The following is a 26,091-nucleotide window of genomic DNA, read 5'->3' as shown; positions in this document are numbered from 1 at the left end:
GGGGTGGAGAGAAAGCCACAATTACTGTCACACATTTGGGCTTGCACAGGGAAGGCTGTGTAGGCAGCAGCCCTGGCTGGCTGGTCAGGACCCGATGAATGGAAGAATGTACCCAAGTAATTCTAGGTTTTATACCTGGGTGGAAATAAAAGCTGGGGACCTGAGGCTTTGCTTTAGGAAAATCAGGAGCCCGAAAACGGAGGCAGAGATTCGCAGCAGTCACCCCCATCGAGAGGGAGCATCCCGTACCGTCTGGGTTTCACAAGGGAAAGGGCACTTTGTGGGAACGTGTCCACGACGTGAGTGGCCCTCACCCTCAGCCCTCCCAGTGCCTGCCTGGGCTCATTCTGGTGCCCCGTTGTGTCGGGGACCCCCACCTGGACTCTGCTGGGCTGCACCCATTAGAAACTCCTCCCCAGAAGCCCCAAAGAGCCTAAAACTCCGTGCAAGATGTGGTCGTCTGGCCTGCCACCACCACCGGCCCGAGGTCACCGAAGGCAGCTCAAGTTAGGGCTGTTCCAACGGGAAGCCGATGAGACACAGTCAACTCTTTTCTTTAAATGCGTACATATGTTTTGTCGGCCTATACTATTGACTTGAAATTCTTAATTAAAAAATGGTTTTAATAAGAACGGTAGCAGATTTTCCTAAGTGTTCCTTCCAGAGTTAATGTGTAGCTTCGAGGTTAGACCCACCCTTCAGTTGCATTCCGGGAAGCAGTCTGCTCAGTGCTATGTAGTTTCGGGGAATTAATTTTTTTAATGAGGCTGTGCCCAGCGACTGTTTCCAAAATCCCTCCTGTAGTTTCCACAAAGGCATCTTCCTCTGTATATTTAGTGCGGTAATGAACCCACTCGCAGTGGAGGCCCACGGAGCCTGCGTCCCGGCCGCCGCACCGTAGCCCCGGACGTGCTGAAGTGATCACGGCCGTGGGGCCCGGCGGCGGGGCGAGCGCATTGGCCCAGCAGGTCGGGCCCGACCCTGGGGCACCCGACTCAGCTTCCGGAGAAGAGCAGCGTGGCTTCGGGGGGTGCGGGGCGTGTGGCTGTTCTGGTGGATCCGGATGGGACGCCATGGGGACACAGTCTCAGAGGACAGTGTGTCGGGGGTGCTGGAGGCCTGGCGGGCAGATCCGGGGCGCGGGAGCAGGGACAGTAGGGTGGAGGCGCAAGCCGGAGGGAGAGCGGGGTCCTTTCCGGCCAGGAGCTCCCTCCGGAGAGCCGCGGTCCAGCATCGCTCCTGCCAGAAGCAGGCTGGCATAGGCGCTTCCCCGCTCCTGGTGAGCCCTGTTCTGTCAGGGGGCGGGAGAGGGACACCTGCTGTGCCGCCGGCACTCCTGGAGGGGAGGGTCACTGGCGCAGGACGCCCGCTCCCTCTGACTCTGAAAGACGCTCGGGCGAAAGGCACCACGTGTCTCTGAATGTCGCAGCACAGAGGGCACGACCTGAACCCTTCTGGAAAAACCGGGAGCCCGAAGGATCGTTTTAATCTTGGTATCCCGCACGCACGAGGTGAAGCGGGGGCCCAGGCCTCGCACCACGATGGACGTGGTGTCGGACGGGCCCCGGGGTGGAGTCCGTGTCTGGCCCCGCGGGCTGTGCGCGCCCTGCCGGCCCTTGTGCTGAGCGAGGACCCGGTTCGCTTCTGGCGTCTCCTCTCCTGCGAACAGGCCGGCGAACAGCAAATAAAGTGCCAAGCCTCCTCTGCGGACGGAAACCCGGGGGAGGTTGGCAGACGCCCCTGTGGGATTTCCTGATTTGGAAGCAGCCCGTGACTTGGTTTCACATCAGGGCCGAGCTCGGCCTGGACTCCTGTCCGTGCTGGCTGCTCACGGGCCCTCGCCTTAGAGACGCCGCCACCCGTGCGCGGTGGAGAGGCGGTGTTTTGTCGGGCGCGTGTGCACCTCGCCTGTGATGCCGTGACGGCCCGTCGTCAGCCGGTCGGGGGCTCTGCGGGGGCCCAGTGGGCAGCGCATCCGCGGCTGGGCTCCCGGGCTAGTCCTGGTGTTGGGGCTCGGGGAGTAACTCCGGACGCTGACCTGAGGTCGGGTTGCCCTTCTGCTCCCTCCTCTTCTGAACCTGACTCCGGGCAGCGGACCAGCCCCTGACCCTGCACCGGGGGCAGCTCCGGGGCCACTGCAGCGTCTGCCCCTGGGGTTCCTCCGCCCTACACGGTCCTGCTGCCTGCCCGCCTCCCGCCCTCCCCACCGAGGAGTCAAGGCCGGGGCAGCAGTCGTGTCCGGGGCCAGAGTCTCGTGCACCTGGCCCCAGGCTCAGAGCTGTTGACCGCCCCTCCCTAAGAGCCCGGGCCCCTAAGGGCACAGTTCTTGGTCATCTCCCGGAGCCCCGGCAGGCCCTCTAGCGGAGTCGGCACAGAACCGTGCCGGATGTGAGGGCCACGCCTTGTGGGACACCTGGGGGGCCAGGGTTCTGAGTAGATGGGTAGTTCTCCCCCCGCCCCAGCTGCTGTGCCGCAGAGCACCTTTGGGAGAGGGCAGCGGGCTGGACCTTGAGGAGGAGGACAGAGTGTGTCCTAGTGTGGCCGTGGGACAGCACTCGTCTGGTCACGTTGACATGACCTCTCCGCTGTCTCTCGGCCTGAACACCCGCACTGGTGCTGCCCTGCGCTCGGGTGCGCTCGGAGGCCTCGCCGCCCTTCTCTGCCTTCCCGTTCTGTAGAAGGAACAGGGGGGCGGGGGGCTTGGCCACGCGGCCCCCAGCGTGTTGCTAAGACGCGCCCGATGGCGGGTGTCCGTGTATTTCCCGTCCATAGTATTTGTGCCCTTAATGTGCAGCCTGCTTTCTCAGTGGACAAACGTAATAGACTCGTTTCTGTTCAAATGAAAAGCGAAACGAGCTTGCTACGCACCGGCCAGAGCTGAAATTAAAACGAGCCCCTCCCGCGAGGGGGAAACAGTCTTGCTGAGAGGGTATAATTTAGATGCAGAAAGAACTCCAGCTGGCTGCCAGTCCCAGCGCAAAGAGCTGGCAAAATGAGCCATTTGTCTGAGGCAGGCGCTGCTGTCCGCGGCGGGAGGAGGTGGAAGGGAGAGGGCTGCACTGTGTGGTACTCAGAGTCCGCTAGCCACTCCCCCCGGCGCTGAGCGCTGAGTGCAGAGGGCGGGCCTGCGCCTGCCGGCTGTTCCCAGCTGTGAACTGCATGTGCAGCTACGAAAACAACAATCGGATGATCATTGTTACCTGGTCGGAAGTAACTGCAAAGACCCCAGACCTTTTTTTTTTTTTTTTTTTTTTAACGTTCGCCCCTTTCTCTCTTCCGGCAAATGTTACGTTTGCTCATCTAGCGGCATCATCTAGCGGGCGTCCCCGCAGCCACCGCCGTTCACGGCAACACTGAAGGGTCAGTGACCCGGGCTTCTCTTGCCCTCCTTGAAATGGGGCTTTGGTCCCTAGGTGCCCTCTGCGCTGACAGCTGGTCGTCCGTGAGCCTCACTGGAGCCGAGGCGTGCCCCTCGGGGACGGTGGGGGGACACGGGGGGACAGAGAAAGAAGTGGCTTTCCCTGCAGTGATCGGACAGGAGCTGGCCTCGGCGCGCCTCCCCGGAGATGCCGGGGCGTCCGGTTGGCGGAGCGAGCTCCGTGTTTGCAGGCCCCGAAGCGTGTGCTGGCGTGCTGTGTCCCCGTGGGTACGGCCTCCCTGCTTTTTAGAGGCCAGCACCGCCTCCTGTTCGGAAGGTGGTTGGTTTCTGGAAGCTGACAGGGTAGAGGGGCACGCGGGGGCCGTGGGCGCTGCACGAGGGGGTGAGCACACCAGCCAGGCTCTCGGCGTGGGCTCAGACGCGTGCCTGTGACAGCCAGCCCCCGCCCCAGCGCCCCCTGCGTGCACTCTGCCTGGTGCCCTCGCCAAACCGACCCCTGGGGCGAGCCGTGCACACCTCCCCGGGCGGGACCATCGTCCACCCCGCGAGCTCCCCGAGGTCTGGGACCAGCCGCCGTGGGCCTGCGCCGGCTGTGGAGGTCACGGTGCTGCCCGCTGGAACCTTCCGGAGGCTCGGAGGGACCCTGCTTCCTGGCCTCGGCCCCTTGGCTCTCGGACCCCCTCGCCCCGGCTGAGCCCTGCTTCTGTCCCCACGTGTCCTCTGTCTCTCGTAAGGACCCTTGTGATGACATCGCCCTGCAGAGTGTCGGGACCGTTCCCACCCCGACATCCTTACCTGCCAAGTAAGCCCTTGTGCCACCTGAGGTCACGCAGTCACCGGTCCGGCAGTCAGGGCCTCAGGGGGCTGCCATCTGTCTGCTGCAGGCGCCCGAGACGGGGCCCCTGGAAGGCCTGTGGGTCTGCCGGGGCCGTCTCTGTACCTCGTGTGTCACCTGCGGGCCCCGGCCAGGAGGCCCTCTGAGGAGACGGGGCTTCATGTTACCGACGGCACTTCGCTGTCCCGGCAGCTGCTGGCGGGCTCCCCCCGCCCCCTCACCGCCGTGTGACTCAGTCCCGCCTCCTCCTGCGGAGCGGTTGCTCTGTGTCCCCATCCCATGGCTCACCCGGGACGAAGTGACGTCGGGCCACCCCGTCTCGTAAGGGAAGTGAGGGGAAGCCAGGAGGGCCCTGCCTGTACCCGGTGCAGCCCGTGGTCAGAGCCCCTCTCGCCTCGCGGGACTCGGGGCAGGACCTGTAGATGAGCTCCCCTGATCGCGGCTTCCTCCGGCCCCCACCGTGCTCCCCAGGCACCCGCCTCCCGCCACCCCACGGCCCGCACGCAGCCTTCCCCGTGTCTGGGCCTCTGCTGCCCACAGGCCTCCCCACCCTGACCTCCCCCCTCGGCCCGTCCCTACCGACTGGGAAAGCGGGGCCTGTGCTGGCGTCTGTCGTGGGCCCGTCTCGGTGGGTCACTGGACGGCTCGTGTGACCGCGAGCTGGACCAGGAGGGTCTGTGGCTGGCAACTCCGCAGACACCACCCGCCAGCCTCCTGCCCCGGCCGCAGGAGGCTGCCTGGACGGCAGCGGGAGGGCCCCGGGCGCCGCAGCAGGAAGGGCGCCCACCAACTCTGGGCACCATGCATGTGGCAGACCCCTCCCACTGGGCCGCCCCCCTGCTTTGGTCTGGGTGTGTGGACCCCTCCCTGCAAATGAGCACGGAAGCCCCTCCCCCGCTGGCCTGGGTTCCTGGTGGCCCAAGGGCGGTCTGGGTGTGGCCTCCTGCCCGGCCTCCTCCACCCTGGACGGCGCTGGCCCCTCGTGGGGGCCCCTTCACCCCTGACAGCCCTGAGCTTCAGGGATGTTACGCCTGCGTCCAGAGACACGGTGAGGAAGTACGAGGGTCCGGGTACGGGGCTGTCTGACCCCGGCACCTGCAGGGACCTTGCTCTGCCCTTCCCGAGAGCCAGACGGAGGGCGCGAGTGTGGTCTTGCCGGATGCCCCACGGAGCTCTGCTTCCGCTGGCTGAGGGCTCTCGCCACCCGAGGGGCCCTTCGAGCGCACGGCCTCTCTGGGGACAGCCAGGGGAGCACCCACGGAGCCCGCAGCCACTGTGGATGGGTGTTCATGCCTTCGGGAGGCGCGGCCCGCCTGCGGACGCTGCACAGACACGGCGGGGGCTGACCCCACGACAGGGGCGGGGGGGCAAGGCCTTCCTCTTCCCCTTCGGGACCCCCTCAGAAACCCCCCTCTACTCACGTGTCCACCTCCCTCCCGCCGTGGTGGCAGAGGGCAGAGCTCTGCCCGTGACCCCAGGGTCCCCCGGCCACCGCCTTCTGTGCCGGCGGCTCCCGGGAAGCGGGAGAGCCTGCCAGCTGGCCGAGGGCGGCTGAGGTTCAGGTCACTCAGTGGCGGCTGCTCCGTCCGTGAGCCTGTGTTTCTGCCGCAGAAGGGGGGTCGTGAGTGTGTGGTTTTCGTGGTTTTGTGAGTGCAGTGACCTAGTGCTGCAGAGTGACTGGCATTTATCCGAGGAGCAGGTGACCTTGAGCGGCTGTCATCACCGGGGCGTCAGACCCGCCTGGGGGCCGGCAGGGCCCAGGGCTCGAGAAGACAGACGTGGCTTCGCGGTCTGTGGTTCTGTCACCCATGCCCCGCTCCATAGAGAAGGGACGGGCCTCCACGGGAGCCGTTCAGGGTCTGCCCCAGGTCCCGGGGAACCGTGGCCCAGGCAGGTGTTCCCGGAGGCTCTGGGCGCGCAACGGGGGGGCTTGCGAGGGGGACACCCTCAGAGCCGCTCTGAGCCCAGAGCAGCGGGCAAACCCAGCTTGGGGATGCTTCCTTCAAGAAGTCAGCATGGCCTCGGGCATGGGGAGCGGGGCGACAGGTGTGAGGGCCTGACAGACGGACAGAGTGTGGCCCCGGGCCCGCCAGGGGACCGTGGAGCCGCCTGGAGTGTGGTCTCTTTTCTGGAAGCCCCAGGCTTCTGCTGGATGGCAGATCCTGTCTCTTGATGGCTGAAGCCCCCCACGCGGAACCCCCCCCCCCACAGGTGCGGCGGGACCCTCTCCCGGGACAGGCGTGGGCCTCAGGGCGCTGCCAGGCAGGGGGGCTTGGGTCTCCAACTCCTCCTGTCTTTCCTCAGGAGCCTGGCTCTGGCTGGCCGGAGGGCGGCTCCCGTGTCTACCCCTTCACCAGGCTGGCAACCCTGGAGGCATCGATGGGCTGGGGTCGCCAGCTCTGGGGGCGGCCCGTTCAGAGGGGTCGGGGGCCGTGGGAGACGGCTGAGTTTACCCCCATCTCCCCCAGCTGTTCCTTCCGCGCCTGAGCCTTCCGGAGTCTCTGTGAGCAGTCGCTGCCCCAGCACCCGACAGAGGAGGTCCCTCCGGGCCAGGCGGAGGGCACGGGGCCCAGCCCGAAGTCAGGCCCCTGGCGGACGCTGTGTGCCCAGGGACCTCAGTGATCTCACACATCTCCACGAGTGCATTTGGAGAAGAGGGGCTTGGGAAAGGGGTGCCAGGGCCTGGGTGAGGGGCCTGTAAGTGGTGGGGGGATGGGAAGGGAGGGGGAAGGGGGTGGGCACAGGGACCTCCCAACTCCCAAGTCCCTTTTCTGGAGCCTTCGAGTCCTCCTCCTCCAGGAGGGGCTTCTGGGTTTGATTGGCCCAGTCCTGAGCAGCTGCCTGGAGCCCTGGCATCCGGGAGCCCCGAGGCGGGGCCGGCTCTGCCGTGGTCATGGCTCAGCCCACGAGTTTTCACAGCCCGGTGGGAGTGCGCAGGGCTACCGCCCCCTTCGTGGGAAACATGGGAAGCCCGTCAGAAAATTCCCTCCCGTCCCGTATGAGTGACGACAGCTCGGGGAAAACCCCGTGGCCGCGGCGGCTCTGGTCCCTGTGTGGCCGCCGCGGCTCCAGGCGCGCGCGCTCTCAGGTGCATTTTCCCGTCGAGTCTGGGGCTGTCGCCGTGGCGACCGGCGGTCCGGCTTCCCAAGCAGCTTTGCAAAGGAAAGGCTTCGATGATTAGAGCAAATGACGGTGAGACAGGAGATTGAACAAGTAGGTTTTTATGAAGAACTTCACAAACTAATCCGTGTTAATAGACAAGACAAGCCGACATGAGGATAACTGGAGTTCTTGAAGAGGCGCTTCCAACAAACGGAGCAGGAAAAAGTGTGCACACGTGGTGTGTGTACGTGTGTGGTGTCCCCGTGGACTGTACCCGGAGGCCACGGCAGAGGAGCCCCGGGGTGAGACCCTGGAGCCCGGCAGCCCTGCTTCCCCGGCCGTGGGGACTCGCGGCGTTTTAGGTCGGGGGCTTGGCAACGGTGGCCCACGGGCCAGCTCGCGGCCCGTTCCCACCAGTGGAGCCTCACCGGGGCGTGGCTCCCTCGCATCCGTGTGCCCGTGGTCTGTGGCCGCCTTTGCCCTGCGGGGCCGATTCGGAGAGCTGCCGGAGGGCCCGTCTGGCCCAAGGATTTAGCGCCTGGCTCCCCGACAGGAGAAGCTTGCAGAAGCTCACCGGCTCATCTGCATCGCTGCTGCGGATGGCGGGGGAGGGGGGGGCTCCATCAGTCTGTCCCCCCCATCTCGGCGCAGGCTGGATCCCCGAGCGGGCTGTGGTGACCCGGAGGCTGCCCCTGGCCAGCTCTGCCCACAGAGGGCAGGCTTCTCAGCAGAACCGAGGCTCCCGTCTGCACCCCAGCCGGTTCCGTGAGGCCCCCGCGGCCGCTGCCGGGTGGAGCCACAGGGAAGGCCTGGCCTCCGTTCGTGGTTTTGTGTGTGCGAATCCGTTGGCGCCTTTGCTTCGCGGTCTCGACTCTGGGGCTTCTTCTGCGCCCCTCTGGCTGCGTCATCCGCTCCGTCCTGGCCGAGAGACCCGTCCGTTTCTTGTTGACGCAGAGAAATCCCTTTTCTGTTGTGGAAATCGTGGACGTTACAAATACCTTCGACCATTTCTTGCATTTTTCTGCACGGCTCTGATCCTTTATAATGAACTCGCACAGCGTTTACACCCCATCAAAATGTGATTTTTCTTTTCCTCTTAGAGATGCAGGGACAAACAGAAACGCTTTAAGCAACGGCAGAAACACTGGAAAACGTGAACGGCCACCCGGGGACGCCTGTGAACGTAGCAGCGTCACTTCCGTGGACGTGAACTTCACTAGTTCGTGTCTATGTGTTGTCGCCCCGCAGAGGGCTGCACGCCTCCTCCCCCAAGCCACACACACGTGCCGGCTGCCGCCCCGCTGGGCCGGAGTCAGTAAATCACCTCCTCGGTAAGTTGCCACGGGATGCCGGGGCGTCTGTCTGGGGCCCGCCGAGGCCGAAAGGCTCCGGACCCCGATCGGCCACCTCTGTTCCCACTCAGCCGGGAGCCGGTGAGGCCGGTGAGGCTCTGATGATCCCCGGGGGGGGGGGGGGGCGGTGTGCCGTCAGCCGGGGTCCTAACTGCCCACAGGCCTCAGGAGCCCCTTCTGGATACCTGGCATCCAGCTTCAGTTACCGATGTCCTGAAACCATTAGCCGTCTGCCGGCAAAGTCTTTCCACCGAGCAAATTTCTCCCAGCCTTATGGCCCAACGGGAACCGAGCGGTCAAGGAGACACACTGCCACCCGCGTGACGCCCTGTTGGTGTGTTTGAGCGGCTCACGCGCACTTCCCGACGGCTGCCGGGACGCACGTCCGCGGTTCTGCCTCCTCTGTGCCGTTTGGGCAGCTCTCGTCCCTCCCGACAGGCCCCACGCGGCCGGCCTCCGCTCCCAGCCGCCCCCTCCATAGGACTGGCACGGGGGCCTCCGTGCGGGGACCGGGCGCGCCACCGTGTGAGTCGCGCTGAGCAGAGTGTCCAGGAGGGGCCCCGTGCCCGCCGTGGTCGCCGGGCGGGGGACGTGTTCTGCTGCACACGAACGCGGGCTCTTCTTCAGCGACTCACACAGCCTCTACAAAGCAGGAGCGCGACGCGAGTCACAGAGGCACGCACAGCCCCCCCCCCCGCCCCCCCGTGTGCCCCCGACCCCCGCAGGCCCTGTGGTTCTGGCCGGTCTGGGCGGTGTGGCCGGAGGGCGCTGTGTCACGTCAGTGGCAAACGCAGGCACGGGGCGCCAGGCCCACCCTCGGGTTTCCCCCACTTTCCAGGTGCGGAAACCGAGGCCCGAGAGCAGACGTAGGGGCCTGGGGGCACCTGGGCGGCTGGGTCACACCTGAGGCCGGGCACGGTCTCTCTGCAGCTACCCCGGCCGCACGCAGCACACGGGGACAGAGACAGTTCCGGGGCTCCTCCGGGACCTGGTACGGAAGGCTGGGAAGCAGGGGACACGAGGCAGAAGCCCGTGGCCGTGTGGGCTGCCCCCCGGGACTTGACCCGCGGCTCGGACGGTCCCTCCGGGGACCATGTGGGGAACTGGGTGCCATGAGCAGCTCCGGGGTGTGTCACAGTGTCTTGCAGTCACTGTCGGCCGGCTTGCCCCACGGTGACTTACTGCAAAAGGCGGGCGGGGACAGGTGTCCGGCACGGGGGGCGGGGGCGGGGGGGGGGTACTGTGCGTGCAGCCCAGAGCCCCCCTGCGCTGCTGGTGGGAATGCCGTTCTGGAACCACGCAGCGCATCCCCCAGAAGGCAGACCCGGAACAGCCGCGTGACCGCGTCCCTCTCCCAGGCGTCTGCCCAGGAGGCGTGAAAAGCCGCGTCCGCACACATTGGCGGCCGTGCCGTTCACTGCGGGCAGAAGCAGGAACACCCCAAAAATACCTGTCCTCGGCGGAGTGGCCGGACGGACGTGGCGACCCCGCTGCGGCGTGCACGGGCCCCGGAGAGCAGGTGCTCAGCGGGGGAGGCCGGTCAGACCCCGTGCCCCGTGAGGGGTCCACGGCCAGGACGGGAGGAGCCTGGTGGGGGAGGGAGTGGTGCCACCGAAGCGGCGCACAGTGGGATCGCGCTGACGGCCACGGCCCCGTCCCTCGACCAAAACCCATCACACCGCGCGCGCCCTTGAAGTGGTGAATTTTAGGGTGATTTATGTCCATAAAGTTGTTAAAAACTGAGTTGCGAAAACACGGTTAAGGGTTCGTGCGCTACCGCTGCTCTGGGCTGAGGTCCCTGCTCTGTCTCCGCCCTCTCGTCACCGGAGGGGTCAGCTGGAGGGGCGCATGACCCCGCTGGCCCTGGAGGCTCTGGGAGGGCCCCCTCACTCTCCGGGAGGCACCGGGCCAGACCCCCACCTCTGCCTGTGGACATCCTCACGTCGGCAGGTGCGGCCGGTCTGCAACCAGGAAGAAAACCAGCAGAGACACGGGCAGAGCCTGGGTTCTGGAAACTTCCTCCTGGGGTGGGTGTGTGTGGGAGAGTTCTGCTGCTCCCACCAAAATCGTCCTGCCTGTGTTTACTCACTCCCATCCCTCTCCTTCCCTCCCTGCTGCCTCTCCCCTCCCTCCCCCCACCCCCCTCTCCCTCTCCCCTGCTTCCCGCCCACCTCCCTCTCCCCTCCTTCTCCCCTCCCTCTCTCCTTCCCCCTCCCTCTCTCCTCCTTCCCCTCACCCCTCTCCTCTCCCTCCCCGTCCCTAGTACCCCAACCCCTCCCCCTCCCTCTCCCCTCCTTCTCCCTCCCTCTCCTCCCCCTCCCTCTCCTTTCCCCCCTCCTCCCTAGCACAGTCCCCCCTCCCTCTCCCTCTCTCTCTCTCCCTCCCCCTCCCTCTCCCCTCCTCCTCCCCTCCCTCTCCTCCCCCTCCCTCTCCTTTCCCCCCTCGTCCCTAGCACAGTCCCCCCTCCCTCTCCCTCCCCGCACCCTCGTGAACAGAAGAATGGAGTCTGGACCCACAGTCAGCATTTTCAGGGCTGCAGGAACGCACTGCCGAGTCAGCCCCTCGGAGCCCAGTGAGCAGGTGTCGACATTTCCCTTTATCGCGGGGCGATTTGCAGCTACAGCAACGCCGGGTGTCTCTGAAAGTAACAGGGTCCCTCCCGGCAGGAGACAGGGTCCCGTCAGGAGTGCCAGGGGCGGGGGACACCTGTGCAGTGAGGTCACGGGTGATTCTGCGGGAAAATGTGGGTGCCGTGAGCTCACCGATGGGGACAAACGGGGAAGGCGGGAGCGCGTCAGTCCCACGTGGCAGGACGAGTAGGGAGCGGCCACTCGTGTCCCCGTGGGCAGCGGGGTCCAGGGCATCGAGGGAGACGGCTGTCTCGTTCCGTCCCCGGTTCGCGGTCTTCCTACCCTGCGCCACGTCAGGGTAGCGTTTCTCCACTGGGGTCACACTTACAGCTCAGTCCCCAGAGTGTTTGGTGGCTGTGGGCTCTGACCTCACAGGATCACGTGACAGCCCTGCTCGGAGGCGCCTGGCCCGGGGTGAGCGCAGGGAGGGTTGGGAGGACAGGTCCGCGCGGAGGAGGACACACCGAGGCCGGGGAGGGCGTGCAAGGACGCGCACAGGACGCGGTGGTGCACAGGTTCCCAGGTGGGAGCCCAGCACCCCCGGGGGGGAGAGGGCACGCTCTGGGGGCGGGGGATGGTCGTGAGAAGGCCAGGTCCAGGGGACACCACGGGGACCAGGGTCCAGAGGCGGGAGACGGCGGCAAAGGTGCCTCCTGGGCTCCCGGCCTCGGGTCCCTGCCGCATCCCTCCTCCCCGCATTTCTCTGTCGCTGGCATTCGGGACGCGCCCAGCATGGCATCCGTGAGCGCACGCACCTGCTCCCACGGGAGTTACAGATCCGCCGGCACCGGGGGCGCCCCCCTCCCCGGGCCAGGCGATGAGGGCTCAGCGGCTGGAGCATCCCCCACCCCGGTCCCTGGGGGGGCCGTCCTCCCCCGCAGCCCCCGCCCTCCCTGCCTCTTCCCCAGTGAGGACTGTCTGTCCACCCCGTGCCCCAGGGGGGGCTAGAGCTTGGGGATCTGGAGGGACCTGACGGGGGGCTACTTCCTGATCTGTTGTTGGCCCCGGAGCAGGGTGGCCACAGGACGGGGCACCCGCCCCCCGCCCCACCCCCGCCGCCCCGCTGCCCTCGCAGCCCCTGCACCACACCTGCCGAGGACGCTCAGACCCCCAGGCCGCACCCGCTGCTGCAGCTGTTTGACCACGGGCCTGCCTTCCCCACTGAAGGAAGCTTCCAGAGTGTAGGGTGGGGTCACCGACGGTGTAGACGGGGACAAACGGATTCATGAAATCAATTGCATGCTTTGAGCAGAGTCTCCCTTTTGGAAACAGATCCCAAAGAAAGACCTTCTTCACTCTCCCTCGCGGCCTGAGAAGGAGCCGGTCCTCACGGCCCCTCGGGTTTGGGCTTGTGTCCCCCAGATGGAGAGGGCAAGCGTCTGCCGTTTGAGGCCAGCTGTGGTGCCTTGTTAGGGCGACCTGGAGACCCCGCAGTGGCAAGCAGAGGAACAGACAGGCCAGCAGGGCCTCGAGGGGCTGGGCTGGGCCGGGCGGGAGGACGGAGGGGGCCCTCGGCCGGCCATGGGGAAGAGGCGCCCGGGCAGAGGCGGGGCTGGCCTTCCAGGGGAGGAACAGTAGGCTCGAGGCCCTGGGGTGGAACACACGTGTGTGCTCAGAAAGCGCAGAGGTCACAGGGGCAGCAGGGCCCCCAGGGCCGCGGCTTCGGAGAGAGGGGAGGCAGCAGGGGGAGCGGCAGTTCAGGAGGGGGGTTTGGTGTTGGGATAGGGCTCTGGCTCCCGAGGATGGCCCGGGGATGGCTCGGGGGGAGAGCCACTGCAGGCGCAGCTGGAAAGGGAGAAGAGACACTGGCCTGTGACAGCGTGACACTGTGCCCCCAGCACCTACCGCGTGCCAGGCCCTGGGCAGCCACTATAATGGCCACGGAGTGGGTGTAACCTGGTGGTTTCCCTCCCCAAGGCCCCTGCAGTCGGTTGGTTGGTGGGAGGGCTGGGGGAGCCTTCCAGAAGATGGGGGAACCTGCAAGTGGAGGGCAGGAACGCGGGGGGGGGGGGGGTGGGCGGGAGGCCGCAGAGCTGCACAGGGTCAGATGCACTGAGGGAGGAGCACCTTCCAACCGGAAGGAAAATCACTGTCGGTTAAGTGCTGTTTCCAGACGGGGAAACTGTGTGGTCGGGGGTTGCTTCTTCCTCAGGCCCCGGGGAAGGGGGACGCGTGAGAGCAGGGCGAGGCGGCAGAGGGGGGACCTGGTGTCTGCACAGGTGCCCTCCTGAAGGCCCCGGTCTACCCTGAGTCACCCCCACCCCCCAGGGCCCAGGCGTCCATCCGTTTTGTCTCCCGACCCCTCCTCCCGACTCCGGGGCAGGTGGTGGTCATGTGGCCGCCGTCCTCCTGCGGCCCCGGGCAGCCCCCCCCCTCCCGCCAGCCCCGTCTTCCCTGCTTCACACCTGCTTCATCCAGGGGGGATGCTCAGAGTGGATGCTCTCTCTGCGCGTTTATGAGGAGCGGGGAGACCTCCCCACGCCCCACCACCCAGGGGGCAGCACGTTCTTCGGGCGGGGGGGGGGGGGGCAGGCGGCGCAACCGAGAGTGAATGCAGGTGGGCGGTTCCCCTGACCCCATCCTCAGGGAAAGGCACCCAGGGTGCGGGGGGCCTGGGGTCCCTGACTCGGTCGGGGGGAGGCGCCCGGGGTACAAGGAGCAGACCAGCAGGGCCCCTGACCCCGACGTCCGGTGGAGCCCGGAGGGGCAGGGGCAGAGGTGGCCCAGACCGCCTTGGTGGCGTGGGGAGGGGGCGGGGCGGGGGAGGGCGCCCCGGGGCACGGGCTGGCAGGGGCCGGGGCACCAAGCGTCTGGAGGCGTGGCTGGCGGCGCCCGCGGGGCGGGGACCCAGGCAGGACCTCCGAACCCGGGGTGTGTCTGTCGTCGCTCACAGAGGTGGCCCGGGGCTCCGAGCGGCAGACCGAGGTGAAGAGTCGCGCCCCGGCTGGGGGGGCGCACCTGGGGGGCGGCCGGGCTGCCGCGTGGCTCCCCAGGAAGGGGCAGAACCGACGGCCGGGCTCCCGGAAGCGGCCCCCGGGGCGGTGCGCCCTCAGGGAGCCGCGCACGGGGGCGGGGAGGGAGGCCGCCCGCGCGCCCGGCCCGCCGCACCCCTGCAGCCAGCCGCTCAGGGGCGGGGGCGCCCTGGGGCCGCCGGGAGGGGCGGGCGCACAGGAGGGGGTGTTACTGGGCCCCCTGCGGAGCAGAACCGCTTTCGTTTTTCCGTGTTTTCCGGCCGGTGTTCTGGGCTCTCGCTTGCTCTCTTGGCTCGTGATGCGCGGACTCGCCGCGCTCGGATTTCCCTGGCACATGAGAGTACCTCGGGTGTAATTTTTCTTCCCTTTCTGGAATAGTCGTGTCTTCCCGGTGGCCCCTGGCCTGCCTGTCTGCCCGCACGTTTGCTGTTCCTCGTGCCGTCCGGCGCAGACGCCCTTCCGCGGGGCCCGGGGTTGCAGGGGAGCCGGGCGGGGGGCGCTGTCCCAGGCCGCGTGGCCGGGCCTCCTGGGCCCCCAGCGCTGCTCACCTGGGGACGGTGCTTTGCTTGGTGGCTTCCTTTGAATGGTGCAACGGTTGTGAGTGCACAGGACACGGCGAAACCAGCGCACGGCGTGGGGGAGGGGGCGCACGGACCCTCCCCCAGGTGCCGTGAACCTTTGCACACAAGTGTGTGGGTGGACATAGTTTTCACTTCTCTGGGATTCGTGCCCAGGCGTGAGGCTGCCGGATCCGACCCTGACTGTAGGTTTGGGTAAAGCGACCCCAAAACGTGCCCGCGGAAGGGCCGCCACCCCACCACCCCACCTGCGCTGGGGAGAGACCGTCTCTCCGCCTCTGCGCCTCTGCCGGGGTCCCAGTCCTTCCTCCAGTCTCTGCCCGGTGAGGGGCGGGCTCGACTTCACGGGGGTCTTAATTTGCATTTCCCTGGTGCCTGAAGATGTTGAACGTCTTTTCACGTGCTAATCGGCCTCCCCCCCACCCCCCCCACCATGTCTGCTCACATCCCTTGCACATTTTTTAACTGGACTGTTTGTATTTTTTACTGTTGAGATTGCGGCTCTTCACGCGGGCAGAAGTGAGTCCTCTGTCACCTGGCCTGCACGCGGGGGTTTCAGGAGCAGAAGTTTGTCATTTTCACAAAGTCCAATATTACCGTTTTTTTCTCTTACGGATTGTGCTTTGGGTCACGTTTCAGAGCACTTTCCCTCTCCTGGATCCCCAGGGTTTCTCCTGTGCTGTTTTCTAAGAGTTTTAGAGATGTACATTTTACATCCAAGTCTGTGGTTGGTTTTGAGTTAATTTTGTATGCGGTGGGAGACTCCGTCCCATGTCCCCCCTTCTGCCCGCGGATGTCCACGTACTCAGGTACCTGCATAGAGACGACATTCTCTTCATTCCCCTTCTTCCCAGAATCCCTTCTTTTCTGCCTTATTTCTGAAGGCTACTTTTACTGGGTATAGAATCTGGGACTGGTAATTCTTCTTTGGAAATCATTGTGCCAATTTTTTCTGGCCTCCGGGCTTTCGGATGAGAAATCTGCTGTAATTTATTTAAGTCCCTTTCCCCTCCAGGTAATGCCTCGTCCCATCAGTACAGACTTTATATTTGAACATTAAATATTTATTATTTTAAATAGTTATTAAATATTTTAATATATCATATTAATATATTAAATGTGTAATATTTGAATATTAAAAAGAAATTTTTACAGGTTGGTAAAGCACACAGTTGCAAAAAGAGCCGTGAGCCTTCTCTATGACTTACACCGGGCTGTCGGTGGTAAAGGGTGGATGTAATCAGCAATATGGTTTATTGTCAGCATGTTGTGGACATAATCTAAGGGCATTTCCTCTCAAACCTGAGACCCTTAAAAAATATCCCTCAATAAAGTCTCATGAACAGCTGTCCATGTGTGGACCAGCCACAGGATACCAGGCCACTGTCCCTGCCCCCCGCACGCCCAGGTCAGGCCCCAGGGTGCTTCTTTTGTCTGGCTGCACCCCCTCCCAGGTGGGCTGGGGGGCATGAGTGGCTTGACAGGAAGCCTCTCCCCGCAGGTGGCCCCGGGACAGGCTCCAGGGCTCCTGGGACGGGAGGCCAGGGAAGAAGCTCAAGGTTTACACAGCCCAGGAGTCCAGGTAAGGGGTGTGGGTTGAAGGGTGAGAGGCTTCACAGCCCCATGTCCCCAAGCCCAAAGCAGCACAGGTGACTATGGCACCCGCAGCTGCTCCCACACCCTGGTTTCCAAGGCCCCGTGACCCCTGGGGATTCTATCCTGTCCAAGGAGCAGCATGGACTCTCTCTCAAGAAAGGTCTCCAGGCTTGGGGCAAAGGTCTCTGTGCCGCTGGCCTGGAAGGTGGAGGTGGGGAGGTCCCAACGGCCCCTCCGTCCTGGGGGTCCACTCGCCTGGTCTGGGCTGCAGCTCGCCACCAGACACATCCTGCAGACTTTGAGGTCAAGCCTCCAAGTGCCAGGCTGCCTTTCAGAACAGCTCCCACACTATCCAAAGATGCTGGCACCTCCGGAGCACAGAAGAGGTTGGGCAGGGTGGGGCACCCAGTGCACTTAGCACGGAGTCATGACAAACTCTGTTAGGGGCGATTGTTTATAATCGAGGGAGAGTGAAAAATGGAAGGAAGAAAGGGAGGAAAAGCAGAGGAGGAGGGAAGGAGGAGGAGGAGGGAAGGGGGAAGGGGGAGGGAGGGGGGAGGGAAGGATGGGAGGAAGGGGAGGGAGGAGGGGGAGGAGGAAGGAGGGGAGGAGGAGGAGGGGGGAGAGGAAGGAGTGCAGGAGGGGAGAGGGAGGAGGGGAGAGAGGGGAAGCAGGAGGAGGTGGGGAGGGAGGAGGGGGGAGGGAGGAGCGGAAAGGGAGACCTGAGCAAAGAGTAAAGCACCTGCCCTGCGGTCAGGCCTGTCCTAGCTTCGAGAGACCCACCTGTAGAGCAAGATCCCCACTGTTTGGTGTCCCTGGGGCCCCAGGAGTGTCTGACTCAGCATGGTATCTGTGTGGCCCTGAAACCCTCACTGCAGGACAGGACTCGGGGCCTGCTGCTGGCAGCTGTCCCGGGGTGGGAGTCCCATCCCGCAGACACTCCGGGGACTCCGGCCTGCATCAGAGGAGGGGCAGCCTGGGCCTAGTAAGGTGGCCTCGGCCACGTTGGAAGATCAGCCTCAGAGGGCGTGAGGCCCCGCTCTGGGGCGACCGGGAGCCACACACACCCCAGCGGGCCCAGTCTTCCTGCACGAAGGCCTCCCCGGTTTGCTCTGGTTTCAAGTCCGTGGTCTGTCACGGCTCAGAGGCCATCCGGACCTGAGCGGCACCCCTGTAATGTGTGTCTTTCCGGGGCAGGGATCCCCGGTGCACAGGGTGCAGGGTGCAAACGTGGTTCCGCTAAGGACATGAGGACAGACCCACCTGGAACATCCCACATCTCCCCTCCCTGGACAGCAGTGGCCCCAGGTGGCCCAGCACTGCGGCCCCTGAGTGGGCACCACCCTGCTCCCGTCTCCAGAGGCTTCCAGTCTCCCTGGGGAGGCCACCAACTCCTGGCTCTGTGCTGCCCCTCTGGCTGCCCTCCTTGCCCTCTGCCAGCTGACCTGTGCCCTCAGCCCTCCGGCAGCCGGGCAGTGTGCTGTGTGCCTGCTCCCCTCTGGCACCGTCCGTGTACCTGCTCCTGTCCCTGTCTGTGCTGAGTGCTCCTCTCCGACACTGTGTGTGGTGCTTTCTCAAGGGCCTGGATCCTCTGGTCATAGGCGGGGTAGGAGCTGACCAGTGGGTCCCCACTGCAAGTCTGAGCCTTGTCTTGCGGCCGTGGCCTGGATGAGACCTCGGTTTCCCCTCCTGTCAGGACCGTACCAGGACTCACACTGGGGCATGTGAGGCCTGATCAGAGCGAGGGTCCTGCACACACAGGGCGTAGGGATAAGACCGCATGGAGGCCTCACTCTGAAAAGCATAGCAGGACTCAGTGGTCCAGCTGTGACCCCAGGTTCCTTCCAGCGAAAGCCTCGTGTCCTTAGCAGAAGTCAAAGGCCGGGGTGGGCATAGATACCTGTCATAGGAACGGGGTGACCTTTCCCAGAAACCGTGAGGGCGACCGTGAGGGTTGGCAAGTGGCAGGGTGCTGGGGAGGCTGAAGCAATGTAGCCCCACGGCCAAGATTTGGGGTCCCACCCCGTTCCCCGGTGGGAAGGCAGCAGGGCCTCCCCAGCTGCTACAGAAATGCTGGCCGGGGCCACTTGGGCAGAGAGAAGAGCTGCCACCCATCAAGGCTACCCCGTGGGCTGGTGACGGCTGCTGCTTTCCTGATACTGGGGTTTCTCATCGAGACTCCCTGGAACAGGTCCCCGCCCCACCGGCTGCAGGCTCCCCAGAGCCCTGGGGTTAGACAAGTGCCTCTCCCTGGGGCAGGAAGGCCACCTGGGTTTGCCCAGGACTTCAAGGCCATGAAGTGCACCCCCGCCCGGACCCTGGCACCCCTGCATCTGAAAGAGAGACCCGTCTCCCCACCTCCTTGCCCCCGTGATCTTGTTTTTGCAGGGCCTCGGAGGAACCGGCAGCTGCTCGCTAAGAAGGGGACATCTGTGAGCAGGGGAGAGACGGGCTCGCGGGCAGCTTGACAGCAAGGAAGGACACCGCAGGGAACAGCAAGAAAGGTCAGACCCTGGACCAAACCGCAATGATTTTCTGACCATACGCCGAATAATTTCTGTTCTCTTCCTTTTGAAGTGCTCGCAGATTCTCTTCTTTATTTCTAAACAGGGCCCTGTGTGGTCCTCTTTGAAAGATGTGCTTCTTATCTGTGGCCTTGCGGAGCTCACCTTCAATCTGGGAGTCTCGATCCAGAAGGCTCTAGCGCTGCCTGGTCACAGGTGGTCACAGGGCGTGCGGGACCGACGTGGCCAACACCCTTCCGGGTCATCTCCAGACAAGTTTCACAGGTGTCTCCCTGCACTGTGTTTTGGGCACAATAAAGAGCGTGGGTCCCTAGTTATTGTGTTCCCGGAAAGCATATCGTGAGGTTCAAGGCATCCTCGGGAAGCCTGCTTTTCCAGAGATTCGCCATAGCTCTGATGAGACAAGAGTGGCCTGGGTCAGCTGAGAGGGTGCTCTCCAATCCCACTGCTGTTGATTGCCACGCCTCTCAACGCTGGGCCTCGGTTTCCCCGCGTATAAAACAGGCACGTGACTGCCCTGGGAGAACGTTGTTTAGACTGAATGGAATGACCGGCTGCACCCCAGCATTGGCTGGGCTTGTGCCATGTCTTACTTTGGGCTAAAATCAGTCAGATCTGCCTCAGGGGACCCAGAGCCCTCCCCAGGGGTCCTGCCTGTTTCCAGGGGCTCGCCCCCAGGGTGCCTCCAGGTTTGACTCCCGAGGCATCGGTCCACACCAGGGAACGCCTGGCCGGCCACGTGCAGCTGGCTCAGTCACATCCTCTGTGGCCCCCAAAGCCGCTCTTGACAGAGCAAGGACATTCACACAGTGTGTCACAAAGCATGACCCCGCCCCATGTACCCGTGCTCTGTGTACATGTGCGTGACAGAAAAGTCTCTTCACGGGACAGCCCCTGCTCTGAACTGCGCAATCTGGCATCTTCTGTGTCGTTATGTTCCAGTCTGTTCTACTCGTTAGGAAGAAAACGCTAGTTGTGAGCCATCAGATTGACTTCCTGACCCATCTTATGAGTCGCAGCGCCCCCCCCCCACCCCCCACTCAGACTTGAAGAGCCTGGTGGAGAAGGCCACAGTGAGGGCTTTGGGTGAACACAGTATTTATTCTTCCAAAATGTGAGCACAGAGACGTTCAGCATTAGATCCAAGTTCCTCTGCTGCGTCTGCGCCTGGGGTTCAGGCCGAATCCCTCACTGCCCCCTCATCGCCTCCTTCCTCCAGAGCCAAGAAGACACCGGATGCCTGTGCCGGCTGGCTTTGGCGTGATCCCGGTGCACACCTCCCCCCACCTCCCCCCAAACATGGGCTTCTCCCTTATGTGGCATCTGAGGCCCCGGAGCCTTCTCTGCCCCGCGCGGATGGGGCAAGGTGGCCGGGTGGTTAGATGTCTGGGCTCTGAGGCCCACTGGCCTCTCCAGCTGACCTTGGTGAGTTTGGAGACTTGCTTTCTCCAGAATGAAAGTTACCATCTCCAGCCACCTCCAGGGGCCAGGCCCGCCGGGTTCTCCTGCAGTGTACGGTCCGCTGCTGCTTTCTGTGAAAGGGGATCCTCATGGTCCGCCCCCACCTGGAGAGAGGGCAGACAAATGACCAGCGCAGAATAAATGTCAGCTGCGCTCGCTCTCGAGGACTCCTGTTCTTTTCGCAGACCTCTCACCTGATCTGCGGGGGCGCGCCTGGTTCTAGTCTTGCACATGCTGAAATGTCGCTAGCCAGCAGGAGTGAGTCACGAGAAATGCCCACGAGCTCCACGTGCAGAGAGAAGGGAGTGAAGGAGGGAAGTCTTTGGTCCTGATGTTGGCCACCTGCCCCCTTGGCGCACCTATTAGGGCCTGGTCTCTTTGGGGGTTAGAAACCCCCGGGGTTCAAGTTCACTGGGAGCAAAGCTCCCCTAGTCTGCAGCATCAGCTCCTAGTTCTAGAAATCCAGCCAGGGGGAGGGGAGCAGAGGAAAATGCAGTGTCTGAGATGGCTCCCTCGGGGTGTCTCTGGGGGGACCAACCTTTCTGGGCTCCGGGTGCTGGCACGGGGAGGGGAAAGAGGAGGGGGAGGATGGCAGACGGGGAGGAGTAGGGGATTGGAAGGCAAGGCTCAGGCTTCGGTTGGTTGCCCTCCTGTCCCCTCCCCTCCCCACGACACCTGGGGGGACTGATGGCAGCAGAGGTCTCTGATCTAGGAGAGGACTGTGGAGCCCAGATGTCATGAAGTGATGACACTCTGGCCACGGGAACCCGTGTTCATCATTTTGAGTACTTTTGCACCAAAGGAGGGCCCCCAGGATGGCGCCTGCATGCGGTTTTCAACCCTGCTGCCTTCTTGAGCAGCCTGGAGGGTTCAGACCAGGGAGCCCGGCCCGGTTCCAGCTCCCAGAAGGGACTGCTCACCGGGGTCGAGGCTCATCAGTAGAGTAACAGAACAAAACTGGGGCTTCAGAAAGTATCTTTGGGGCCTAGATACTGGATCCCTCTTGGACTCCTCCCAGTTATCTTCCAAAGCCAGGGCTATTAAGTGCCAAACAACACCCTGACTCCACGTGCACAACCCCAGCTCCCGCCCCCGGCTCAACCCCCCCAACCCCTCAAACTCAGCCCCCATCCCGCGGGCTACCCACCAAACCCCGGGCTCAGACCCCGACCCCCGGGCTCAAACCCCACCCCTGGGCTCAGCTCCCCCCGCCTCCCAGGTTCAGACCTCGCCCGCAGGCTCAGACCGCCCCCACCCCCGCTCGGCTCCCCCCGCCCCCAGGCTCAGGCCCCGCCCTCTGGGCCCAAACCCCACCCCCCGGCTCAGCTCCCCCCGCCCCCCAGGCTCAGGCCCCACCCCCGGGCTCAGCTGCCCCCGCCCCCAGCCCTCTGCCCCCTCCTCCCCACTACGGCTCAGACCCCGCCTAACGGGCTCCGCAGAGACCAGCCCTCCGCTCCTGCAGAGCCCAGGGCTACGCTGACGGAAGACACTAGGGACCTGCCGAATTTGGGGTGTCTCAGGAACATTCCCGCCCCATATTCAGCGTGGACGAGGGCGCCGCGCTTGGGGGTCGGTGGCCCGCGCGTTTCGGCCGTGCTGTGAGGCAGTCGTGACGTTATCAAGAGAGGCGTGGGGCGGGGGCACTCGGCGCGGCGGGCTCATTCTCCGCAGGTGCCACCCGCTCCACCCCTGCATCCGCCTTCACGTGGGGGCTGCCATATTGGCACACTTGACGCTTCTCCTGGTCTCAGCCGATTGGCTCAGGGATGGACACGTGATCCAAGCTGGGCCAATCAGGGTCTTCTTGTGCGGATACTCCCGATACCAGACAGGTGAGGCAGGGCTTTGCCCACCCGCTTTCTGTGCTGGCAAGCGAGTCAGTGTGGCCAACATCAGCCTGCCTCCCCCTGGGGGTCCCCCTGGGACTTCCGCTTCCCCCCTGCGTTTGGCCTGTTGGGGAGCGCAGCAGGAGATGGGGAGGAGGGGGGCCAGGAGTCAGGATACCTGCCGTTCCTGCTGGCTCCCCGTCTCTGGCTGTGTCCCCGCTGAGGTCACAGCCCCCAGAGGCTGCCTCCTGTCTTCTGGTCCCTTGTGGTTCCCTTACCCTCTCCCTGCCCGCACGTTAGTAACTGGTCTCTTTGTTAAGCCCTCCTGGAATTACCCTAATGGACTGACTGTGTCATCTGATGTCTGCCAGGATCCTGGTCCCCCCTTGGAATTGTGCGCCAGAGCCCAGAAGGAGAAGTCGGAATTTGGGTGGGGGGCAGAACTGAGAACTCGACCATCGCGTGGCTCCGGGGGCCGGGGTCAAGCAGATGAAGGGGGAAGCCGTCTCCCTTCCCTGAGTGCACGCCTCCCAGCCCTGTGCTCACAAGCTGTCCCCGCAGCCTCAGCATAAATTTGCTTTTCTGCTTAAACTATCGCAGGGTCATTCTGTTACGTGCAGACAAAAGTCCCAACTGATACACCACCAGGCAACATAAAATCTTGTAACTGCTTCAGACTACTTTTAAAAAGAAACAGAAGAATTTTCATTTCCTTCCAGCCATTAACTTTCCCACAAACCCAACACCAAAATGTTGATTACAGGTGCTGTTAGAGGAAAGTCGTCTTTAGCAGAACCAGGTAGGGATGACTCGGGCCACTGGAGAAGGGCTGTCCTGTCGCAGAATGCAGGCGTGCCAAGCAGTGAGGGACAGAGACCCTGACGGTGGGTGACAAACCGGGAACAGAGCCAACTACCGGCTTGTGTCGGGACGAGATGCTTCTCGGCTGAAGCTCTGGGGCCCACCTGCCTCCTCCTTCCGGCACCTTCCAACCACTGGACAGTCTACGTGCATCCTGGGCCCTGCTGACCTCTCAACTGGCCCACCTTGTGTGGTAGGCGGAGAAGCTGAGCGCTGGCCCCAGAGGGAGGGCAGGACCTCCTGCGAGGCAGCTTGGATCCGAAGGGCCCATGTCACAATGTGTGACACCCAACTTGGACAGCGAACAGTTTCATACGAAGTGCGATGCATTTGGTTTTGGGTTTTCTCTTGGCCAAACTTTTTTTTTTTTTCAGGTACACAAAAGACTATCGGGAACGTTGGCTAGCTGGAGTTCCGATTCATGTGAAGATACAACGAACACAGATACTTGTGCACAATCCCGGGGGTCCTGGGCCGTCCCCCGAGAGCTGCGTTTTGATCAGTGTCTCCCTGTGAGGACCGACCGCGAGGGAACAGCTTTCCTCAGTCGCAGCTTGCGTTGGAGGGAGGGTGTCTCCAAAGATATTAGGCGTACGTATTCATGAGCCACAATCGACTCAAACATTAAATGGAAACTTCACAAATTCTGTCCCCGCTGATGTGTCCCGGACCAGCTTAGGAATCGGTAGAAGCCCTGCCCTGAAGAGACAGACAGTTGGAGCCAGCAGGGACAGAAGGTAAGGCAACGAGCCGGCAAGTGAGGCCAGGTGTTTAAACACACCTGCACGAGCCGTTCGCGAGTGCCGGGGACAACAGAGGACTGTCCCCCTGGCTTCCCTCCTCCTTTGCTCGCTTTATTTCAGTGCAGCCGTGTGCGATCGTAGCAGACGCTGGATAGTATCTGAAGTAAAACGCACACCCACTTGTCCTCCAGCTGACGGAGGCGACCTGCCGCCTGCCCCCTTTATCCCCAGCGGTCTCTTGCCCACCCCCCGTGTCATTCTCAGCCACTTCCAACATCTCCTGTTTCCTGCGGGTGCGCTGACGTTAAAATGCCCGTCCGGGGTTCGTGTCAATTGGCCTCTCGGCGCGGAAGGCCCTTCACTCTGCTTATACCGATGGGGCGCCATCTTGGGTTCTATATCACTTTTCTAACAGTGACAGTGGTTATTTGGCTCCTGAATTAGCTCTTGTGGCGATGGCGAGTTACCCGTTTTACTTCGTGGCCTAAGACTATCCGCGTAGCCTTCATCGGCAGCAGCATCATTCCCCGGGTGGGAATCCTCTGCCCACTGTCTCCGGGCCGCCTTCATGCTCTGCCCACTGCTGGTGGGCGCCTCGGAAAACAGGGCCGGCCCAGGGCAGGCCTTCCCGACCACCCCAGTTGTGCCCACGCTGGCTGGGACACGGGAGTGTCTGACCTCGGGGTGTGGTCAGCAGGCTCCCTTTGGGCTCCACCCTGCTGCCTTTTCAGTGTTTCGTCCCAGGGAAATGTGAACTTGATCTCCGGCGCCCACGGCGGGGAGACCCGGCCCCAGGCCACGCCTGCGTCTCCACCACTGGTTTTGGAAATCCGTCTGATGTTTTGAACGAGATGAGCTCGAGGCAGGCCCCAGCCCACGGGCACTGGGCATGATTCGCATAGGTAGGCTTCTGAGCTGCTGTCTGATCTAGACCCCACTCGGGAGGGCGGGCGCCCAGAGCCTGCCGTCTCCCGCTCCTGCTTGGGGACAGGGTGACCAGTAGGGTGGACCGCAGTGTGGACACAGCTGGGACTCCGACCGTCACCCAGAGTCCAGTGGAACCGGGACCCTGGGGCTGGGGATCCCCTCACGCAAGGCCGGTGAGAGGCTGGGTCAGATGCTTGGCGGGGTCCCGTGGAGCCGGACTCGGCCGGGCCTCGGGCGGGACGGCTACGCGTGCGTTTTGTTCTTTCTCAGGCTAACCCCTCTCGGAGCCGAAGTCCTCCCGCCTGGGTTCGCGCTTCTGAGTCACTTCCTGGCGTCCTTGTCGCCCTGTAGCACTCTCAGCAGGCTCTTCTCATCTCTGCAGGCACGAACGATTTTCCCATTTGTGCTTTGCTGTGTTCTTGGGGTGACGTTTTTGTTGTTTTATTTCTAAGTGTGCAATTCGGTGGTTTTTAGTATATTCACAGATACGTGCAGCCGTCACCGTGGTGAGTTTTAAAACCTCTCGTTCACCCAGGAGGAAACCCCGGCCCTTAGCACTCACGCTCGGTATTCCCCCCGCCCCCACCCCAAGTCACGGCTGATGCACTTTGTGTCTGTGCACTTTTGCCTGTTCTGGACCTTTCCTTTGTGTCTTCTTCTCTCACCGAGCGTGTGTTTAAGGTCCATCCAGGCTGTAGCAGGTGTCAGCACGTCTTCCCTCGTCGTGGCCGAATAACGCCCTGTGGGGGATAAGCTTAGGAACCCCCCGGGCTTACACCAGTGGGTTAACAAGGCACAAAGAAATACGAAGTCAATATAATGCGCACACCCGAGTTTGGGTAAAGCAGGTTGGCACTCCAAGAATAGGGGGTGCAAAGACACCCCGAGAGTAGGGAGGCGGTGCTGAGCCCCCAAAAATAGAGAGAGAGAGACCAAGACCTGAAAGATAAATGGCACAAAGGTGCCCAATACACAGGAATAACAAGATTAGATATTCAGGGTGAAAGCACCCCAAATTTAGTACTATAGCAGAAAGCTGCTTTCATAGGAGAATAGGGCCAGGTTCGGTAAAAATCGGTGAATTGAACTTTGGACCGCCGCGCTTTAGGCAAAGCAGCCCTGAGCGGAGATGGTTAACAAAAGAAAAGATGTCTTGTCAACCCTGCCCTAGGCCGGCAAAGACAAACAGGCACGGCGCCTCCTGTCCGCTGTTAACAACCATCTGCCCATCTGCCCGGCGCCTGGATTTTGTTTTATGTTGACCCAAGCCCCAAATGCTGTATGTCTTCGAAATCCCCCTTTCC

At 63.3% G+C, this 26,091-nt stretch overlaps 2 long non-coding RNA genes across 3 annotated transcripts; one reads left to right on the top strand and one right to left on the bottom strand.

Moving 5' to 3' along the window:
* Nucleotides 1–14,466: 14,466 nt before the first annotated feature.
* On the top strand, nt 14,467–19,282 carry LOC113595600 (uncharacterized). The gene is made up of 2 exons (XR_003416134.2): nt 14,467–16,430; nt 18,833–19,282. It is a non-coding gene; the product is annotated as an uncharacterized LOC113595600 (long non-coding RNA).
* A 763-nt stretch (nt 19,283–20,045) lies between these two features.
* LOC128314163 (uncharacterized) lies at nt 20,046–22,930 on the bottom strand. Of its 2 annotated transcripts, XR_008295670.1 has the most exons (4): nt 21,928–22,920; nt 21,220–21,467; nt 20,625–20,713; nt 20,060–20,534 (listed from the first exon to the last, which is right to left on the bottom strand). It is a non-coding gene; the product is annotated as an uncharacterized LOC128314163 (long non-coding RNA). The 2 variants fall into 2 exon arrangements; XR_008295669.1 differs by having other exon boundaries at nt 20,046–20,534; nt 20,625–21,467; nt 21,928–22,930.
* Nucleotides 22,931–26,091: the final 3,161 nt, after the last annotated feature.

The sequence above is a fragment of the Acinonyx jubatus genome, chromosome C1 (assembly GCF_027475565.1).
Source record: "Acinonyx jubatus isolate Ajub_Pintada_27869175 chromosome C1, VMU_Ajub_asm_v1.0, whole genome shotgun sequence".
In the NCBI taxonomy this organism is placed as follows: Eukaryota; Metazoa; Chordata; class Mammalia; order Carnivora; family Felidae; genus Acinonyx; species Acinonyx jubatus.
This window is presented reverse-complemented; position numbering and strand designations above follow the sequence as displayed.